Here is a 20,712-nt window from a genome sequence, read left to right as displayed (position 1 = left end):
TGGCTGGCCATAGCATGATTTGTACTGAGTCTCCTCCTTTCCACATGATGTATTGTACCTAATTGCCTTTAAATTGTACTAAGTTTAGTTAAGATAAAGATCTTAAACATGATGTATTGTACCTAATTGCCCTTAAATTGTACCCACTAAATTTAGTTAAGATAAAGATCTTAGAACATGATGTATAGCTGCTATCCCATGTAATAGTTAACCAATGTACATTTAACACTGTGATGTAATCTGTAGTGAAAAACTGTCTATATAATCAACCACTTATACCAATAAAATTTGAGCAGTCCAGTGCCCTGAAAGAAGGGACAAAGAGGCTGTCTCCGTGTACATCCACCGATGCTGTCCATCTCCTTCAGGAAAAAATGTACATTCCCTGGCCACCAGAGCTAGCCTCCAGAAAACAACTTGGCATGGGGAGAAAGAATGAGATATAAACAAATAAATTATGCTTTACTAATGAAAATATTTTACAATACATACATAAATATGTCCAATATCATCTTTATAAGAAAAACACATGTGTTCCTAATCAGAAGAGATAACGTCAAAATAAAATATAAAAAAATTAATAGAAAGCAAGAATAAAAATGAATTAAAAATGGATAATTTAAAAAAATCCAGGAGTTCCAGTTGTAGCTCAGCAGGTTAAGAATCCAACTACTGTACAATAAGGCTGCAAGTCCAATCCCTGGCCTCACTTATTCGGTTAAGAATCCAGTGTTACTGCAGGCTGTGATGTAGGTCACAGATGTATCTCGGATCTGGCTTTGCTGTGGCTATGGTGTAGGTCAGCAGCTGCAGCTCTAGTTCAACCCCTAGCCCCAGAACTTCCATATGCACAGGGGTGGCCCTAAAATGCAAAAATAATAATAATAATACAAAATAATACATTAAAAAGTTAATTGTTCATTAAAAATTAATAAAAATATTAAATTCATCAGTTATAGAAAGCAATATAACATAGAGTTAAAGAAGAACTAAACAAGGTGTCCCTATTACTGGTTACAAAAGACAGGCCTAAAGGAAAATGGCACAGAACATTATAAATGAGAAAATTAAAAAACCCATGCTAGAAATCAATTGAAGTAATGCTAATATCAGAAAAAAAAGTAATAAATAATTTTTAGGAGTAAAGGCTAAAATCACATTAGGGTAAAGTGTATAATCATTTTAAAGTGTGAACCCATGAATCTAGTCAAATTAGATTCCAAAAATGAATAAAATTATAAAAGCATACAAGAAAATATTAACATCTTTGTTACATATCTCAATTTCAATCAGATTAAAATAAAAAACTGAAAGTGCTCATCTTTAATAGTGCCTTATTATTAAAGGTCATAATAAGTCTGATTTCTTAAATTACTCATAACTAGAAGATGTTGAAAATTATAAAATCAATAAATTCATTTTATAAATGAAGACAGTCTAATAATATATGTCTCTATTTCTAGAAAATCTTCATGTCAAGAAAAGCATTTTTAATTTATGACAGAAAATGTTTCTTTCAAAGGCAAAAAATGTTTTAGAATCAACAGAGCGTCACATTCATACTCATTATTTTTCAAGTAGAAATTTTAATTGATTTTTTTTAAATATATAAAGTTTAGAACTGCATACCAGGAATAATTTATGTATAAAAATTGGAAAAAATAACACAAATTTACTTAGCTAATCCTGGATACTTGATTAAATAGGTCTAGGAATAACCTACAGCAAAGATTTACAACCACCTAATGGTAAATAGAAAATTTGCATGCTTAAGAACCTTGTCAGACTAAGCAATTGCACCCCAGTATTTTTTAAGTGACAGTAATTTCTTATATTATTATGATATTGAAATCATATCCAGTAGGAGTCTGTATAGTGTTTCTTAACTTATGAATGGCAGAATATCTGATTGATGTCATAAATAACTTATGGGGGAATTTCTGCTCCTATCCTTGTTATGAGTTGAACTGCATCTCCAAAAATTTATTATGTTGCAGTACTAACCCTCAGTAACCCCGACTGGAAATTATTTGAAAATAGGGTCATTGTAGATGCAACCAGTTAATACGAGGTCATACTTGAGTAGTATGCATTCCTAATCTAATATAACTGATGCTTTGTAAAAAGGGAAAATTTTAATGCAGAGATGTACAGTGAGAGAGAATGCCATGTGATGATTGGAGTTAGGCTTTCAAAACAAGGAACTACCAGAGACCAGAAGAGAGGCCTGGAAAATCCTTCTCTAGTGCCTTCAAAGGCACTATGGCCTAGCCAATACTTTAAGTTTAGATTTCTGGAATCCAGACTTCTGAGACAATAAATTTCTCTTATTTAAACTGCTCAGGTAGTGGTATTTTGTTGTAACAACCCTAGAAATCTATTACAAAACTTGATAGAGTTCAAGGGACCAAACATATAATCCTGCCATAAATAAGTAGCAAATTGGGGGAAAAAAGTGTGAAACTAAAACATTGAAAGGTGATATTTTATAATAAAATTAATTCTAAAACTTCCCTAAACAAATTTAAAGACATCTTAGAAAGAGTCAAAATAATCTGAGCATCTTGCTGCCTGTGCCATGCAAGATCAATAATAGAAATAAAAAATAGCAACCTAGAATTACTCAATTAACCCAAAATTAGGCTGTTCAAAAGGAAAGAAGGAACAAATGGAAAAATACAAAACAACTACGAAGACACTGGGTTTAAACACAAACATTTCAGTAATTACATTAAAATAAATTATTTAATCTTCCATTTAAAAGATCTAAATACGTTTGTGAGAAATAAACTATAAATATACAGATACAGATGACAGTATAGATTATATTACATGAAAGTATGGGCAAGGCCATACCAAGCAAACCCTAATCATAAAAAGCTGGATTTAATATATAGCGACAACATTATAAAGATAACATTTATAATTACCAGAGAAAAAGGACAATTCATGATGATAAAAGAATCAATTTATAAAGAAAACGTGGCAATCCTAAAGGTGTCTGCATCTGATTAGCGTGCTTCAGGATAAGTGAAGCAAAAACATACAGAAAAATGAATTAGACAAATTCACAATTACACTTGGAGAATTCAACAGTCATCTCTCAATAATTAATGGAACAAACAGAAAAACTGGAAGTAAATATCCCTAAAAAAATCCATTCAACCTACTTGACCTAATTGCTGTTTATTGAACACAATGCTCCAAAACAGCATAATACACAAGTGCATAGAAAACATTCATTGAGATAAACTGTATGCAGGCCCATAAAACAAGTCTCAATAAATGTTTAAAAAATGGCTCAGATGAGACATTTTCTTTGACAGAAACAGTATTAAACTAGGAGCCAGTAATTGAAATATATCTGGAAAAAATGTTAAGTACGAAATGTAAATAGCCTAATTTTAAATAACAGCTTATTTGTTGTTTAAATAATGGGTCAACAATTATAAGGAAAAATTTTTAATATTTTGAATTAGATAAAAATTAAAGTATGACAGCACAATTTATGGTTCAGGAGGGATGAGGTCAGGGAAATGTTGGAGCAGAGTGCTCTGAGAAGCATTTCCTCACTAAAGCAACCATTAGGCTGGCAAAGTTGACAAGATCAACTTTTTTAGGACTCTGAAATCCAATAGGAAATTACACAAACTAACTGAAGGATTCAAAATCAACATGTAAAAGTTGTGTTTCTGTACTCTAACACTGAGACATCAGAAAAACAAATAGGAAACAAACATCAGAAAAAAAATACTAGGTAGGTGAAAGACATGTATACTGAAAACTGTAAAACACTTAAAAGAATTTAAAGAAGACACAAACAATTGGAAAGCTTATTCCTTGCTCATGGATTAGAAGACAATATTATTACAATATTCATACTAACCCAAAGTTATCTACAGATTTAATGTGATCCCCATCAACAACCAAATTGCATTTTTTAACAGAAATTGGAAAAAAAAATCTGCAGTTTTTATGGAGCCACAAAAGGCCATGATTGGCCAAATCAATCCTGAAAAAGAAAAATGCTGGAGGCATATTTTTCTGATTTCAAAACATATTACGAAATTGCAGTAATTGAAACATAGTGCTGGCACAAAGGCAAACAATTTCTGCAGCATTTAATTATGATTTTATTTCTCTTTTCTGATTTTGTTTCTTCTTATATTTAAGTGTAATGCCCTGGCCAAGGTATTTCCCCCTGGAGAGCCAGGCATTCATCAGCTTTGTGACATTTAATGGACAGATTCTGTTTTAAAGGGAGGTCCAGTCCAAGACATAAGTTTTCCAAATATATACTTTGAGGCATATTGGACTAGAACTTAGAATATTGAAGGTCAGATTCTAGAATACTGCCTCAAGAAAAGATCCTGCATCCAGAGTTTTAGTAATTGTCAGAACAGTAGGGTAACCTCTAACGTAAAAAAACAAGAATGTTTAGCCCTCAGCACATCCTATCTAAAACAACACTCAACACTTATTTTACTCAATACTGCACTCACAGGGACATTTTTCATTAGCCTTTCAGGAATACCATTATTGGAAAAGTGTTACTTCAAGTGAACTATAGCTACTAGATTTCATACATATCTTGTACATTAACTCATTCGCAGAATAGCTTATCATCTTTTATCTCATGAATTTGATCTATGAGCATTTTCAGTTTCTTCCAGGCTTTGATATATTTATCACCTTTGTGACACTGATAAGACTGAGGGAACTTATAAGCAACTATGCCGTGTTTTTATCCTCCGTCTCCTTGTTTCTCATTTCTGTCTAACTGCCCTTTACTCAATTCTCTTTAGAAAGTTAACAGTATATGACCTAAGAAAATATTTAGCTGAGGTTTGGAACTTATTTATTTTTCCAACTATGGGTTAACTTGTTCTACTTACAAAAGCAAAAATTTTTTATGAATGGTTCTAAAACGTGTATTTCCAAGGAAACTGGAAACTGCATGAGCCATTCTTGCTGTTTATATAGATGAAATCATAGTTTTGTCTTTAGAATGTGTATTATTTCCCCAGCTGCCCAGGAAAAAAAATATATGATTTAAAGACATTTAATTAGCACTTATTTCTTTGGTCAACTCACTAGGGTATAGGGACCCAATTTTTTAGGTAAAAATAATCTATTGAAGAAATATATTTCTTTGACTAAGATATTTAGTGCAATGCTTCCACAGAACATAGATTTTTTTTTTTAATGGATGAGTTATAGACCCTTGGAAAAGGAATTTATAGTGGAAATGCTGACACAACTTTAGCTCCTGTATGGTAGTGCGAACTCGTGCTATAATAATTAAGCAATTAGGCATGACAGAGAGTGTGAGTTTCCTGAGATAATCACACCCCTGGGGCAGAGCAAGTCATGATCCAAAGATAAGTGTTTTTAATCTCCCAAGAGTGTGATTATCAGATGATAACCACACCCTCTGGAGAAGACTTATGACTCATAAAAAAATCTTTACCATAAGGGAAAAAATGATTATACTGCTGTATGCAGATAAAACTAGCCATTGAGACTGCAATGTGTTTGCTACAAATTAATTAAAAATTGCAAAATGTACACCACTTTAATGGTGTTGAGTATTGATCCCACGGACTGGTTTGTTTTCTCATGCTTATTAAAGCAGACAGATAAGAAGGGCCTCTGCATCGCAATTTCAGAAAGAAATGAGTGATTGATTAAATGAATTATAAGGCACCTATTGCCAAGCCTTTCTATTGATTAGATTTTATCAAGTGTATCCTAAGGCAGAGTCTCACTACCCAAAATACTCATTTTGAAGTAACTTGGTCACTTTTAATAACCAACATCTTTATATAAGTATTTTGTATCTTAGCATCCATTCATTGATTTCATTCCAATACCTAATAAGCACACAAGAAGCAACTATGATAAAGATACAGAGAAGCTAAAGACCTATGTTCTGATTATGGAATACAGGCACATAAGTTATTAGTAAAGAAAGTGTCATCATGGTTGTAACTAAAATGTGCTAAGAGGGCAAAGAATAAAGTGAGTAATCTCAGCTGAGCAAGAATAAGAAGGCTTCATGGAGAAAAAATATTTGATATGGATAAAAATTATAGTTGTTACACTTTTTGAGCATTGACTGTATATCATAAGACATTACGCTGAGCACTTAACTTTCATAATCCCATTTTAATCTTTACAACAGCTGTGTTGAGGTTTGATGATATTTTCTGTGTGTGTGTCATAGATGTAGAAACTAAAACAGAGTGGTTATGTGCAAAGCTCAAAGTCAGATAGCTAGTTGACATTGTCTAGAAAAATGGGGTTGCCTCTAGAAGATATACCATCAACCAATAAGCTCTACTGTAAAAGGTAGCTGCATCCTTGTTTATTTCAGAGTACTATATAAGGTGAAGTATTCCAGGAAGAGGAAGCATAAAATGGGGAGACTAATAAGGGCACAGCATATTCCTTAAACATTCTCTGTAGCTAGAGTCTATGATGCTTGCGTGGGGTGAGTGATAAGAGGAGAGTCTGGAAAATTCAAGTTCACATTAAATTTAATCCAAGTCACAGAAGAGCTTCAGTGCTTTGCTGAGCAGTTTGCAAGATTGTTCTGAATGAATCTGCCTCATTGATTAAGGTCAGTCAGACTGGTCAGCAGGCAGTAAGGATTCCTTCTCTTACTTTTATCTACCAAGGTCAGAAACATTTCCTTAGAATCCATATAATTATGGCAGACATTATAAAAGAGATAAAAGTCAGACAGGTCTAGTATTCTCTTTAAAAATAATTTCTGATTGTAGTTTTACAAAGCCCTTGTTGGACATCTTCAAATTTTTGAAAAATTTGACTTGAGAAATAAATATAAGTTGCATTGTACATTCAAGATGTGGAAACTGTTACTCTTGAAGATAATTATCATGAAAACTGCATGAGATCCAGGCTCATAACCATATGGAGAAATATGGAAATAAGCATCAAAGAAAATATATATACAAATAAGCAAGAACTGGTGTTTGCAAAGCACCATAGTCTCTGAGAGATATAAAGCTGCATAATACAAGGGATCTACCTTTGAGGAGTTTGTGATCTGTTTGGGAGACAAAATATGAACAGATTTCTGGCAAAAGAGAAGAATAAATGATATAGTTATATGGATAAATGACATTGTTCTACATCATTAACAACTCCTTGGGGTTTAGATGGAAACTTCTGGTGACTGGTTTTTGAAGTATTATATATTTAATAATAAACACAGTAGAACTCTTTTATTGCTGCCTAAATCATTTTTTTTGATGTCTTCATTTTCTATAACTTGAATAGCCCTGTATTTAGATCAGATAGGCGTGATTTTAATTCTTCTTCACACTTATCACCTGTGTCATCTTCTACCCATTTTTTGACTCTGGAATTTTACTAGTCATTTTGTAAAATATCATCAATAGTTTCCAAATCACAATATGAGAACATATGAAATATTACATAGAGTTGAGTTCAGTGGCCAGCATATGAGGAAACCTTCATTAGATCATAGCTATAATGATCACAATGACAGCTACTGTGCCAGATATGAGAAATTAAAAGATAAGTTAAAAATAATCACTCTTCTGAATTTAGTAATGGTTTCCCTCTCTCCCTAGTTCCTGGTGCTTCACTATGCTTTGCTGTTATCTGTATATCTCTATTTCCTCTTGGGACTCCTTAATATAGTTTAATATTAAGTCCACCTTAAAAACTTTAATCTGAAGTTCCCATAGTGGTCCAGTGGAAACAAATCTGACTAGGAACCATGAGGTTGTGGGTTCAATCCCTAGCCTCGCTCAGTGGGTTGAGGTTTTGGTGTTGCCTTGAGCTTTGGTGTAGGTCACAGACGCTGCTCGGATCTGGCATTGCTGTGGCTCTGGCATAGGCCATTGGTTAAAGTTCTTATTAGACTCCTGGCCTGGGAACCTCCATATGCCTCAGGTGCAGCCCTAAAAAGGAACAAAGACAAAAAAGCACTTTAATCCATTTCATAAATATATAAAATAGTATTCTTAACTGTTTACATTTATTAAAATTGCCACTTTAGGATGATATGCAATGCTTCTCCTGGGAAGTTTATTTCCTTAGCATAAATATGCTGACTGCAGCAGATTTTCTGTTCCCCTGGCTGTCAGATTTCATAGATGGTCCCAAGTAAGCTGAATGGATGAGGTTCTCTCATGGGAGCTTCAAAGACTACCTTCATGTCAGTGGAAGCAACTCCTAGGACATGTTTTGGTTTTCCTTCATGGAGCCTTTCTTCTCTATCTGTAGAAATGGACACAAATACCTTTCATTCTGACCTTAACCCTACCACTGCCCTATGACAAATTCCTGAAAACCTCAGCTTTGCTCACTCAAATGAATTCTGCCCATGATTATTCTCTATTCTTTGTATATCTTCTGATGTTTCTTCAGTGCTTTGTCAATTAAACTTCCCTGAAAAGAAGATATGATAAGGCCAGATAATAGGATTAAAATCTGAGGTTACCTTAAAAGTAACATTTCAGAAGCTCCAAAAACTTTATTTATTTGGGCTTTTGGAGATCTCACAAAGTCCCTGGGTATCACTTCAACAGGTGAATTTATGAATGACAGTAAAATGTGCAAACCATTAGCAGGTTTCTTTGCCAGTCTGTAATGTTGTTTATTCCTGTATAAAATGAAAAGACCATGTAACTCATGGGGCTGTTAAGATAAACAGGAAAACAAACAGGTAAAGGACATATCAACATAGTGGCACAGAATAGTTCAGCAATTTAGAGCTGTTAATATTATGATTACAGTTTCAATGATACAGTCTTCGTTCATTCATCTTTCACAGGGAATCTGCTTGGATGTATTTTAATAAAACTGTTGCTGTCTTAGTAATTGGGTTGGTGAGGTGAAGGATAACTCCATCAATTGCTAGCTTTAAATGAGTCCTTGGAATATATCACTAACTATTTAAGCGCTATTTTTATTATCTCATCTACTGATAAAACATGTTTGACGTTGGTTGTGTTATTCCCATTTTATATATAAGGTAACACACATGAAGAGGTTGAGTTACCTGTGCTCATGTGGCTATAAGAATAGGGGTGGCGTTTGACTCCAGAGCCTGAGTTCTTAACCAGTCACGTTTCTCCTTATCGAGAGCTCTGGAGGTCTTCTGAGAAGTAGGAGTTCATATAATGCTTAAGAAAATAGAGACTGAAATAAAAATTACTAAATTTAAAATTATGTCTACTTAAAGTCTTTCCTAGAATAAAAGAGATGAAAACAGGATTGTGTAATATATGTTCTTGGGTAGACATCATTCTGAGGTAGCTCTTAACTGCATCTTTAGCACAAAGCACATAATAAGAAAACTGTTCCTTTTTAGTATGATTATTAGGAAATTAATAGGAAATAGTATAGATTCAAAGGAATTTAAAATTCCTTCAAACTGCTTAATTAAAGATTAGATTTTTCTCATATATTTTATGTTAAGGAAGTGTGTGATTGGAAGCTGGAAAAAGAAATTTGATTCTGTGGAAGATTATGACTTCTGATCTTGCATGTCCTTTAGATGTATTACTTTTTTATTTGCCCAGATACAGATAACATGTAAGCATAAGACTGTAAAACTTCTCAGGCTTAGAAATAAACTAATACTAAAAAAAAATAGAATTAAGGAAGTCTGAAAAACTTATGGCTTTAATGTCTTATAGTTATTTTCTCTCAATAGCTATAAACACAAATATATTATTTAATTTTTATTTCAAAGTCAGTGGATAAAAATAGAGAGTGCTAAACACTTAATACATATTAAGTGAATAAAAGTTATCTTATAAAAGGAATACTTTTAGGATATTTAAATATAGAAATGAATTGAATATGAATGAGTGGTTTACAGAGGCTGGGGGAAAGAAGCCTGGAAAGTGACTGCTAATGGGAGCAGGCTTTCTTTTTGGACTGGGGAATATTTTCTGGAATTAGATAATAATGATGGTTGTACAACCTTATGAATACACTTTTTTAAAAAAAGGAACACTGAATTTAACACGTTAAAAGGGTAAACTATGCAAAGGTATGTGAATTGTATCTGAACTTTTATTTAAGTAATGCCCCCCAAATCAATTATTTTCAAGCCCTTGGTTGTGAAAGACAGGACAGGACATGATACAGCAACATAATTTTGGAGCTGGAATAAATAAAGGAAATTTAATGTCTAAAAAATTCATGAAGCCCATTAAATTAATATAATACAATTAATTGTGGCTATTCATGATTCAAAGACAATCTAGACAAAGTGACCACATTTTCCAAAACAACAACAACCAAAAGGGCAGTCTAACCAAGTACGAGGATTGCCCTGGTTCTTTATGAATAATATGATACTGGAAATACAATTTGGATATCCAGCTTTGGATATTAGAATGTCCAGATTTCAAGTACTTAGGGACACAGGAGGACAGACTGTAACTAATCGGTATGGATTAATAGCTCTCTTTTAGAATTCTACATCAGCTGAATGCAAATATAAATACAGCAAAAATATACAAAGAAAAGGTGAAAAATAGGAAAGAGCAAACATTATTGAAAGAGAAGCTGAAAAATTAGGCCTCAGGAAAGGGGGGATGTATCCTGGGAAGTAATGGAAGGTTTCCTACAAGGAAATACCACGAACCTAGCTCAGATCCAGTCACTTCTCCTATTTCTATCATTCTGCTTAAGAATTATATTCTAGGAGTTCCCATTGCAGCTCAGCAGGTTAAGAACCTGACATAGCCTCCATGAGGATGTGGGTTTGATCCCTGGCCTCACTAAGTGGATTAAGGATCTGGTATTGCTGCAAGGTGTAGTGTAGGTCCCAGACGTGGTTTGGATTTGGTGTTGCTGTGGCCATGGTATAGGCTTGCAGCTGCAGCTCTGATTGTCTGATTGGACCCCTAGCCTGGGAACTTCCATATGCCCCAGGGGTGGCCTTTAAAAAAATTAATAATAATTTTACTCTAGGAAAAAAGCACATTTCATTGCAGAGAAGGCAGAAAATAAGCTGGATTAATAGTCCTACCTTGATTGTATATAATGGAAGAGTCATCATCTCAAGAACTCTTACCAAATGAGCAAAATTTCCTGGGAATAGGAAACAGGTCATCCAAAACCACCAATGGCAACCAGAGCCACCTATCTTCAAATAGCTCTACAAAACTTGCTAGTACAAGATAGAAGTTTGGAGCTAACCTGTTTGTATTCAAATTCTGATTCCTTCTTATATGTGCCATACCATCTTGGATAAATTATTTAACTTCTTTGTATTTCAACGTCTTCATTTGTGAAATCAGGGTAATAATGTTACTCATCTCCTAGAGTTGAAATTTAGCACAATATCAGGAACCTATAAGGAAATTGTTAGTTGTTATTATCAGTGATATATAAATAACATACACACACACACATACAAATATAAATTTATCCATTACAAAATACCTATTTACAAGTTTAGAAGATTGTGGAAGAGAGATTTCTTTTCAATAGATAATAAATTAAAGCATTGTATTTATTGAAAAAGAATAGTAATTTTTCCCTAAATCAGATTGGGCTACTCAATCTATATAAGTTAGCTAACATTTCTTGTGATTCTATGGAAAAGCAATTTTTTTTTTTTTTTTTGCTTTTTAGGGCCACCCCTGCAGCATACAGAAGTTCCTGAGCTAAGGGTCAAATCAGAGCTGCAACTGCCAGCCTATACCACAGCCAGTGCAATGCAGGATCCAAACCACATCTGCAATTTACACCACAGCTTGCAGCAACGCCAGCTCCTTAACCACTGAGGGAGGCCAGGATTTGAACCTGCATCCTCATGGATACTAGTCATGTTTATTTCCACTGAGCCACAATGGGAATTCTAGATAAGCAATATTTAAAGTTTTTTTTTGTTTGTTTTTTGTTTTTTTTTACTTTGGAGAAAGGCTATAACTAAGTTCAAAGTAGCTCCCCTTTTATTTATTTTGTGAGCCGATGTCGATTTAGTCCAGAAGGCAAACTTCATAGCATCAGCATTTACACAATCATTTATATCCTAAAGAATGCCACACATAAACATATCATACATAAGATTTAGTTGAGCCTTTCAATATTAGCTTAGTAACAATAGGAATCCATAATTTCACTAGAGTCATAATTCATTCTTGCTCTTTTAAAATTAAACTCGACAGAATGGATTGTCCAATAGGAGTCAATTTTCAAATAAACACAAATAGACAACCCGAAAGTAAGAAATACACAGTGGACAATCTTTATTTTTCAGTAAATTTATTCATTGACCCATTCTTTTTAAGTTCAGTGGAAACTTTACTTTTGTTATTGAGAAAATAGTCTCCTTTGGTGGTTTCCCAAGACTTAGCCACAGCTGAAGGCTTTAAGTGTTCACGCAGAAACAAAATCACCTAGCTTGAGATTTAAAATGGCCATGTGCCCGTTTTCTGACTCCTCCCCAGTGTATCCACAAAGATAGCACTTCCAGCTACTGTCTCTCTCCAGTTCAGAAAGGCAGCATTTGGAGAAGATGTGTGGGTGGCTTTTGTTGAGCTACTTATATCAGTCAGGGTTCAATCATGGAAAAAGAATCACTATTTGTATTCTAGAATAAAAACTAAATGCAGCAGAATAAATCCATGGAGAGGATTGGGTTTTCCTAAACAGTTATATAAAAATAAACCTTCAATAATTGAAAAATTCTCCTTCAGATTCTTTTCCCATATAGGTTATTACAGAATATTGACTAGAGTTCCCTGTGCTATGTAGTAAATACTTATTGGTGATCTATTTTATATATAGTAGTGTGTATATGTTAATCCCAAACTCCTAATTTACCCCTCCCCAAAATGCCCACTTTAGTAATGATAAGTTTGTTTTTGAAGTGTGAGTCTGTTTCTGTTTTGGAATAAAATTCATTTGCATCATTTTTTTAAATTTCACATTTAAGTGGCATCATGTAACATTTGAATTTCTCTGTCTGAATTACTTCACTTTGTGTGATAATCCCTAGGTTCACCTATGTTGCTGCAAAAAGCATTATTTCATTATTTAGGCCTAGTAATATTCTACCATATATATGTGTGTGTGTGTTATCCACTCTTGTGTGGATGGACATTTAGGTTGCTTCCATATATTGGCTATTGTAAACTGTGCTGCAATGAACATTGGGGTACATATATTTTTTTACATATTTTGGAATTATGATTGTATCCAGATATATGCCCAGGAGTGGGATTGCTGGATCCATATGGCATTTCTATTTTTAGTTTTTTTTTTTCTTTTTCTTTTTGTAATTTCTTTTTGTATTACTTACTGAATTTATTATATTTATAGTTGTACAATGATCATCACAATCCAATTTTATAGGATTTCCGTCTATTTTCAGTTTTTCAAGGAACCTCTATACTGTTCTTCATAGTGGTTTACGAATTTACATTCCTACAAACAGTGCAGGTAGGTTCCCTTTTCTCCACACCTTCTATAGTTTTGATTGTTTGCAGACTTTTTGATGATGGCCATTCTGATGATTGTACTTTGGTTAGCATTTCTCTATTAGTGATATTGAGCATCTTTTCATGTGCATATTTGCCATCTGTATGTCTTCTTTTGAGAAATGTCTATTCAGATTTGCTGCTCATTTCTTTGAGGGTTTTTTGTTTTTTTGTTTTTTTTTTGATACTGAGCTAATGAACTTTTGTAAATTTTGGAGGTTAATCCCTTGTCAGTTGCTTCATTTCAAATATTTTCTCCTATTCTGTGGGTTGTGTTTTAGTTTTGTTTGTGGTTTCCTTTGCTGTATAAAAGCTTTTTAGTTAAATTGGGTACCATTTGTTCATTTTTGTTTTTATTGTCATTACCCTAGGAAGTGGATCTGAGAAGATATTGCTGCAGTTTATGTCAGAGAGTGTTCTGCCTGTTTTCCTGTAAGAATTTTATAGTATCAGTCTTACATTTAGATCTTTAATCCATTTTGAGTTTATTTTTATGTATGGTGTTAGTGAATGTTCTAGTTTCCATTCTTTTACATGTAGCTGTCCAGTTTTCCCAGCACTATTTGAAGAGATTCTCTTTCCTCCATTGTATGTTCTTGCCTGCTTTGTCTTAGATTAACTGACCATAGCTCTGTGGGATTACTTCTGGGTTTTATATCTTCTTCCACTGATGTATATGTATATGTATATGTATATATACATATATATTTTAGTGCCAGAACCATGTAACTTTGTAATATAGTCTAAAGTCAGGGAGCCTAATTCCTCCAGCTCCATATTTCTGAAGATTGCTTTGGCTATTTGGGGTCTTTTGTGTTTCCATGCAAACTTAAAAATGGTTTGTTCCAGTTCTGTGAGAAATATCATTAGTAATTTGATAGAGATTGCATTGAATCTGTAGATTGCCTTGTGTAGTAGTTATTTTGACATTATTGATTCTTCCATTCCAAGAGCATGTTCTATCTTTCCATCTGTTTGTGTCATCTTTGATTTCTTTCATCATCATCTTATTGTTTTCAGAGTACAGGTCTCTTGCCTCCTTTGAGAAGTTTATTCCTTGGTATTTTATAATTTTTAAATGCAGTGGTAAATGGGATTTTTCCTTAATTTCTTTGTGATCTTTCATTGTTAGTTTATAGAAATGCAAGAAATTTTTATGTATTAGTGTTGTTCCCTGACACTTTACCAAATCCATGATGAACTCTAGTAGGTCTCTAATAACATCTTTAGGATTTTCTATGTATAGTATCATGTCATCTGACAACAGTGGCAGTTTTTACTTCTTTTCCAATTTGGATTCCTTTTATTTCTTTTTCTTCTCTTATTGCTGTGGCTAGGACTTCCAAAACTACGTTGAATAAAAGTGGTAAGAGTGGAAATCCTTGTCTTGTTTCTGTTCTTAGAGAAAATGCTTTCAGCTTTTCACTGTTGAGAATGTTAGCTGTGTGTTGTCACATATGGCTTTTGTTATGTTGAAATAAATTCCCTCTATGCCCATTTTCTAGAGGTTTTTATTATAATTGGATATTAAATTTTGTCAAAAGCTTTTCCTGCATCTATTGAGATCATATGTTTTTTATTCAGTTTGTTAATGTGTGGTTTGTTACAGTGATTGATTGAAGAAATCGAAAATTTCTTACATCCCTGGGAGGAATCCCACTTGATCAGGGTGTATGATCCTTTTGATAAATTGTTGGATTCTGTTTGCTAGTATTTTATTGAGGATTTTTGCATCTATATCAGTAATATTGGCCTGTAATTCTCTTTTTTTTTGATGGTATCTCCCTCAAGTTTCAGTATCAGGGTGATAGTGATCTCATAGAATGAGCTTTGAAGTGTTCCTTGCTCTGCAATTTTTTGGAAAAGGTTCAAAATGATAGATGTTAATTCTTCTCTAAATATCTGATACAATTCCTCTGGGGGTTTCTCTCTCTCTCTCTCTTTTTTTTTTTTGGTCTTTTTAGGGCCACACCCATGGCACATGGAGGTCCCCAGGCTAGGAGTGAAATCAGAGCTGTAGCCTCCAGCCTACAGAAACACCAGATCTGAGCTGCATCTGTGACCTAAACCACAGCTCACAGCAACACCGGATCCTTAATCAATTGAGCAAGGCCTCATGGATCAAACCTGCATCCTCATGGATACAAGTCAGATTCACTTCCACTGAGCCATGATGAGAAATCCTTTGAGTTTTTTATCTTATTCCTTTGTCTCAAACATAATTATCTGCCATCTCATTTTGTCTAACATTCTGAGTTTGTGGTCTTTTTTTTCCACAGACTGCAGGTTCCTACTTTCTCTTGCTTCTGGTGTCTGCCTCCTGGTGGGTGAGGTTGGTCCGGGGGCTTGTGCAGGCTTCCTGGTGGGAGGGACTGGTACCTGTTCTCTGAAGTGTCGAGCTTGGCCTTGACTCTCTGGTTAGCAGGGCCATGTTTACAGGTCACTGTGTACTCATTAGGACTTTAGGTAGTCTGTCTGCTTTTAGGTGAAGCAGTGTTCCTACCCTGCTCCTTGCTTGGTGAGATGCCTTCCAGCACTGGAGCCTCCAAGCTGTTTGGTGGGAATAGGTCTTGGTGCCAAATATGGCAATTTCCAAGAGATCTCACACCAATGAATACTCCCCAGGCCTCCACCACCACTGCCCTTGACTCCAAAGTGAGCCACAGTTGACCCTTGCTTCCTCAGGTGACCCTCTGAAACCCCCAGATAGATTTGGACCCACCTCCTATGGAGTTGTTCGCACTCTCCAAGAATGAGGTCTATGCTTCCCTTGGTCCTTTGGCGCTCTTGCACTCAAGCCCCACTTGCTCCAAAGCCAAATTCTCTGGGGGTTCCTTTTCCTGATACCAGACCCCCAGGCTACAGAGCCTAACATGGGGCTCAGAACTCTCACTCCAGTGGGAGAACATTCGTGAAAAAATTATTCTTCAGTTTGTGGGTTGCCGCCTGGTGGGTAGAGGATTTGATAATATTGTAAAAGAACCCCTCCTACCATCTCATAGTGTCGTCTTCTTTGTCTTGTGGGTGGAATGTCTTTTGTGGTATGGTCTAGTCGTTTTTGTTGATAGTTGTTATCCAGTAGTTAGTTTTGATTTTGGTGTTTTTATGAGAGGAGGTAAGTTCAAGTCCTTCTGCTTTGCCATATTATCTCCTCTGGTGCAATTCTTCAATGTTTTCTGTATAAATAATTTTACTTTTTGTTGTAATTTTTTGTTCATTTAGTCTTCATATGATCTTCCAATACAGGTGGACTCTATAGAATGCTTTTTTCCCTTTTAAATAATCCACTAAATGACTCAGTGATAAACACTTCAATCCTGAGCCACTTCTTGCTTATTGAGAAGTGATTTTATTCTTTAGATAAATGGGCATTACACTTCCTCACTCTTTATTATCATCGTATATATATATAATTAACATTAATATATTAAATTCAGGTTTCCAGGGTCAAAAGCCAGGGCAATCTTTAGCTTTAAAAAATATCTGGGTCCCTTGGTTATTTTCTTTGAGTGGTAAAATTTAAAGTTCTTCCTACTCGAAATTTCTCATCAACAGATACATCAAAAATGACATTGTTTACAGTGTGCTAAACATCATTTCATAAGAAGTGGCTCCACTTATCAATCTCAGATTGTGGCTACCTAAGTTTTACTTTTAGATATTTATAGCATGCTCTGTATAAGCTTAATCATTCACTTAAATTCCTAATCTTATGGCTGGCTCAGAACTACATTTTCCTTTGAAAAAGTTTCAAAGATGAGAAAGAATTGTAAATGCAATGAGAAGTGAGGCCTTTAAAGGCACACTTTTAGCATGACTTTACCACTGTGCCTGTTGCCAGGTCATGCTGAACATTAATGATTTGTTGTCTCCCCAATCCTTGTGTATGTATAAGTTATAGATGGTGGATTGAAAGGAAGGTGTCAGTTCAAAGACAGAAACTCAGACTCTACAATTAGTGATTCTTTTTTTTTTAAATTAAAGTCTCGTCACTTACTTTTGACGGAGCATGATAATGTGAGAACAAAGAATGCATACATGTATGTGTAACTGGGTCACCATGCTGTACAGTAGGAAAAAAAATGAAAGGTTAAAAAAAATTTAAAAATAAAGAATAGTTGATTTACAGTGTTGTGCCAGTTTCTGCTATACTGTGACACATATATTTACATTCTTTTTCTCATATTATCTTCCATCATGTTCTATCCCAAGAAACTAGATATAGTTCCCTATGCTGTATAGTAGGACCTTGTTGTCTATCCATTCTAAATATAATAGTTTGCATCTACTAACCCCAAACTCCCAGTCAATCCTAATCCCTCCTCCCAATATGTGATTCTTTAAGTTGCTTATATTTGGCTTTTTATCCTTCATTTTATTTTAGGAAGATGAAATCTATACTCTTAACTATTCAGTACTTGTTTAGAGCATAATGTGGAAGAAGTTGTGGGAAGTAGCAGAGATGCCTTCCCTGGTCCTATGATCTGGACCTTAACATTTATTTTATAAAATTAAGCATCCAGAGAAGTTTAGTTTCTTTCCTATTCATACATGGTTTACTTGCATCATGCAAAAAAAAAAAAAAAAAAAAAAAAGGCAAGAAAGAAAACTTACATTGCCAGCTCTTTCTGCATTAAGGAACTGGGTATTTGCATCTTTGCAGATGATTTAATGGTCACTAAGCAGCAGGAAAGAGTGCTCACCTCAGCAGAAGATGGGACTGCAAAAGCTAGGTAACATTGCCGGAGCACAGCTGGGTGGTCAGGACATTGGCCAGTAATTACCAGCCAGTGTAAGAGAATCAATTCTAAATGAGAGGATGAAAAGACCAAGGCCTTAGGGATTGGATTTCAGACATAATTAACATAAATTGAGAGACAGGTTTGGTTTAGCCCAAAATATAGGAAGGGACATATTTCTAAGCTTTTGCTGTGTGAACCTTAAAATATCTGCCAAAACACTTGGATTTCATTTCCTTTCAATTCTTTCACAGCTGTAGTGTGCTATTTTTACTGTGGTTAATAATAACGACAGTAATATTTTCCATAGTACCTTTCTCTTGAAGTCTTTAGGACATCAAGTAAGAGCTTCAAAATTCTCTGAATAGCATTTACCTAATAAGCATGACAAAATGTCAAATTAGTGAAAAAGAATAAGGTGTTAGTTTATGATAGGAAACGAGGGAGAAAAAGATGCTTTGAACAAAGCAAAATAAAAGTAGCAAAAGGAGAAATTATCAGCTAATAGCAAAGAAACATGACAGATAATCAATGTCCCTTTGGCCAAGCTTTTCTGGGAAAACATGGACATATTAAATGTTAGTATATTGGAAGCCATCAGATAAGACTTTTTAGAACTTAAAAGATGTAACTGCTTTTATTTCCTCATATTCCAAGCTCTGAACTAGGCCAAGAATTAAAGATACCACAATCATAAGGTAAACTAGGAAGGAAATGAGTTCTAGAACTTTTCACACGAAGATGAGGCAGAGGTCTAAGAAAAGGTAAAACATATAAGAAGACAGTGTTTCTTTGAAGAAACTCATTCCAGCTTGTATTAAGTAGTGTTTGCCTCAGCCACATGAGGTTGGTGATTCAGATGCTTTTGTCTTCATCTTTTTTTTCAGAGTAATGAGATTTTTATGTGCTGGATAATAATAGAAAATGTTTATTGGATGCCTACTCTATGGCATTTTTCTAAGTACACTTTACATTGGGTTATTAACTTAATATCAAAGCCTCATGGGATAAGTGGCATTATTATCCAGCCCATCTTTCAGATGAGAAAACTCAGGAACTGGATCACCCAACATCACATGGCTAGCAAATTGTACAGCTAGAACTTGAGTCTAAGCAGTCCGACTCCAGTGTACATTTTTGAACTAGTACACTAGATTGACCAAAGTTTGTTTCATTTTGTTTTGGTTTTCGTTTTGTTTTGTCTTTTTAGGGTCTCACCCATGGCATATGAAATTTCCCAGGCTCAGGGTCAGATCAGAGCTTCAGCTGCAGGCCTACACCACAGCCACAGCATGCAGGATCTGAGCTGCATCTGTGACCCACACCACAGCTTATGGCAACATCAGATTCCTAACCCACTAAGTGAGGCCAGGTATCAAACCCACATCCTTATAGATACTCATCAGATTTGTTACTGCTGAGCCACAATGGGAACTTTGTCAAATTCATTACTGCTGAGCCACAGTGGGAACTTTGATATTGACCAAAGTTTTGATGAAGTTTCTAGGTACCAAGGAACTCATAGTTTGCTGCTGCTTTATACTGATGTGGCATTTGAGGAAACAAAATAGTCAGTAATAGTCTCTATCACAAAGAAATTAAAAAATACTCAATTTACTATCAAGACCAAATCACATCCCATTTTCATTCCTTTCCATACAACCCTCACCAGTGTTTGCTTCTTCTTTTCTGTCTACTTTAAATCCTGCTTCCATCACATTATGTATAGATTCATATATGAACTCAATATTATTCAATTACATTGGCCCATATTAAGTCCTGAACATATGACACTTCTTAAAAAACAGAACAATGAATCAAAAACTAGGTAGAAATCACATGTAACACATTTAAAATAATTTGTCTTATAGAAATATCTACTATATTGAGAAGATTTTATGCTCTGATATCAAATGAGAGCATAACTCAAATAAGGTTTGCCCAAGTATCAGGCCTTTCGACCTAGCTTACATCAATTTATTTTCACATTCCAAATTGTTTTATTGTTGAGCTAAAATAATTATCATCTAAGAGACGAACAAAGTCTAATAAAAGTTTGGAACTCTCACAATCAATACTGGTTGGTATAAAGTCCCACTGGGGAACAATGAAAAATGTACTTGCTAGCTTTCTAACAATAGGTCAGGTTATTGCCATGGCATTTCTGACTAATGCAGGTGCTTCTGAATTGTGCATTGAAATATATGCTGTTCTTTCTGTAGGGAAGTTGTTTTTGTTTCTCTATTTTCTCAACATTATTTGGGAAGAAAAATAGGAATTAACAGCTTGCAGCCTATATTTTGATTTCCTTTTTTGTGGGTAAGCTTCTTCATTAACAATACTGAAAATGAATATGCTGCCTTCTTATTGAACCAAAGTTTTCTGTTTGGTCCAACTATATAGAAATATAATACAAGAAATCAAGGACAGGAAAAGTTGGGGTAATTAATTTTTTTTCCAAATTTATATAA

The 20,712-nt window shown here is 34.5% G+C and overlaps 1 long non-coding RNA gene across 1 annotated transcript in view; it reads right to left on the bottom strand.

Annotated features, from left to right (window-relative positions):
- Positions 8,037-20,712, bottom strand: part of LOC110257039 — a 75,559-nt gene continuing 62,883 nt past the window's right edge. Inside the window, exons 4-5 of the long non-coding RNA XR_002339201.1 lie at positions 11,215-11,368; positions 8,037-8,659 (exon numbers count right to left, since the gene is read on the bottom strand). This is a non-coding gene — a long non-coding RNA (uncharacterized LOC110257039). The remainder of the gene's footprint in view (positions 8,660-11,214; positions 11,369-20,712) is intronic.

This window comes from Sus scrofa, chromosome 1, assembly GCF_000003025.6.
Source record: "Sus scrofa isolate TJ Tabasco breed Duroc chromosome 1, Sscrofa11.1, whole genome shotgun sequence".
NCBI classification, from domain to species: domain Eukaryota; kingdom Metazoa; phylum Chordata; class Mammalia; order Artiodactyla; family Suidae; genus Sus; species Sus scrofa.
The sequence above is the reverse complement of the archived record's forward strand: the minus strand, read 5'-3'. Positions and strand labels throughout refer to the sequence as shown.